Source organism: Abrus precatorius, unplaced genomic scaffold, assembly GCF_003935025.1.
Source record: "Abrus precatorius isolate BTA unplaced genomic scaffold, Abrus_2018 Scaffold159, whole genome shotgun sequence".
Classification (NCBI taxonomy): Eukaryota; Viridiplantae; Streptophyta; class Magnoliopsida; order Fabales; family Fabaceae; genus Abrus; species Abrus precatorius.
This window is the reverse complement of record NW_020874357.1, coordinates 5,001-7,500: the sequence shown is the minus strand read 5'-3', so window position 1 is coordinate 7,500 and position 2,500 is coordinate 5,001.

The window sequence follows — 2,500 nt, the reverse complement described above, 5'->3', positions numbered from 1 at the left end:
ATAAAAACGCACCAGGAGGGCACCAGGGTGCGAAAAACGCACCAGGAGGGCACCATGGTGCATAAAAACGCACCAAGTAGGCACCAGGGTGCATAAAAACGCACCAGGAGGGCACCAGGGTGCATAAAAACGCACCAGGAGGGCACCAGGGTGCGAAAAACGCACCAAGAGGGCACCATGGTGCGAAAAACGCACCAAGAGGGCACCATGGTGCATAAAAACGCACCAGGAGGGCACCAGGGTGCATAAAAACGCACCAGGAGGGCACCAGGGTGCATAAAAACGCACCAGGAGGGCACCAGGGTGCGAAAAACGCACCAGGAGGGCACCATGGTGCATAAAAACGCACCAAGTAGGCACCAGGGTGCATAAAAACGCACCAGGAGGGCACCAGGGTGCATAAAAACGCACCAGGAGGGCACCAGGGTGCATAAAAACGCACCAGGAGGGCACCAGGGTGCGAAAAACGCACCAAGAGGGCACCATGGTGCATAAAAACGCACCAAGAGGGCACCATGGTGCGAAAAACGCACCAAGAGGGCACCATGGTGCATAAAAACGCACCAAGAGGGCACCAGGGTGCGAAAAACGCACCAGGAGGGCACCATGGTGCATAAAAACGCACCAGGAGGGCACCATGGTGCATAAAAACGCACCAGGAGGGCACCATGGTGCATAAAAACGCACCAGGAGGGCACCATGGTGCATAAAAACGCACCAAGTAGGCACCAGGGTGCAGAAAAACGCACCAGGAGGGCACCAGGGTGCGAAAAACGCACCAGGTAGGCACCATGGTGCAGAAAAACGCACCAGGTAGGCACCATGGTGCAGAAAAACGCACCAGGAGGGCACCAGGGTGCAGAAAAACGCACCAGGAGGGCACCATGGTGCATAAAAACGCACCAAGTAGGCACCAGGGTGCATAAAAACGCACCAGGAGGGCACCAGGGTGCGAAAAACGCACCAGGTAGGCACCATGGTGCATAAAAACGCACCAGGAGGGCACCATGGTGCATAAAAACGCACCAGGAGGGCACCAGGGTGCGAAAAACGCACCAGGAGGGCACCATGGTGCATAAAAACGCACCAGGAGGGCACCAGGGTGCATAAAAACGCACCAGGAGGGCACCATGGTGCATAAAAACGCACCAGGAGGGCACCAGGGTGCGAAAAACGCACCAGGAGGGCACCATGGTGCATAAAAACGCACCAGGAGGGCACCAGGGTGCATAAAAACGCACCAGGAGGGCACCAGGGTGCATAAAAACGCACCAGGAGGGCACCAGGGTGCGAAAAACGCACCAGGAGGGCACCATGGTGCATAAAAACGCACCAAGTAGGCACCAGGGTGCATAAAAACGCACCAGGAGGGCACCAGGGTGCATAAAAACGCACCAGGAGGGCACCAGGGTGCGAAAAACGCACCAAGAGGGCACCATGGTGCATAAAAACGCACCAAGAGGGCACCATGGTGCGAAAAACGCACCAAGAGGGCACCATGGTGCGAAAAACGCACCAAGAGGGCACCATGGTGCATAAAAACGCACCATGAGGGCACCAGGGTGCGAAAAACGCACCAGGAGGGCACCATGGTGCATAAAAACGCACCAGGAGGGCACCATGGTGCATAAAAACGCACCAGGAGGGCACCATGGTGCATAAAAACGCACCAAGTAGGCACCAGGGTGCATAAAAACGCACCAGGAGGGCACCAGGGTGCATAAAAACGCACCAGGAGGGCACCAGGGTGCGAAAAACGCACCAAGTAGGCACCATGGTGCATAAAAACGCACCAGGAGGGCACCAGGGTGCATAAAAACGCACCAGGAGGGCACCAGGGTGCATAAAAACGCACCAGGAGGGCACCAGGGTGCATAAAAACGCACCAGGTAGGCACCAGGGTGGGCATGAAGAGGCACCATGATGGGCACCAAGAGGCACCAAGGTGGGCATCAAGGTGCACCATGGTGGGCATCAAGAGGCACCAAGGTGGGCACCAAGAGGCACCAAGGTGCACCATGGTGGGTATCAAGAGGGACCAAGGTGGGCATCAAGAGGCACCAAGGTGTGCATGAAGGTGCACCATGGTGGGCACCAAGAGGCACCATGGTGGGCACCAAGAGGCACCAAGGTGGGTATCAAGAGGCACCAAGGTGGGCATCAAGAGGCACCAAGGTGGGCATCAAGAGGCACCAAGGTGTGCATCAAGGTGCACCATGGTGGGCACCAAGAGGCACCATGGTGGGCACCAAGAGGCACCATGGTGGGTAGCAAGAGGCACCAAGGTGGGCACCAAGAGGCACCAAGGTGGGTATCAAGAGGCACCAAGGTGGGCATCAAGAGGCACCAAGGTGGGTATCAAGAGGCACCAAGGTGGGCATCAAGAGGCACCAAGGTGTGCATCAAGGTGCACCATGGTGGGCATCAAGAGGCACCAAGGTGGGCACCAAGAGGCACCAAGAGGCACCAAGGTGTGCATCAAGGTGCACCATGGTGGGCA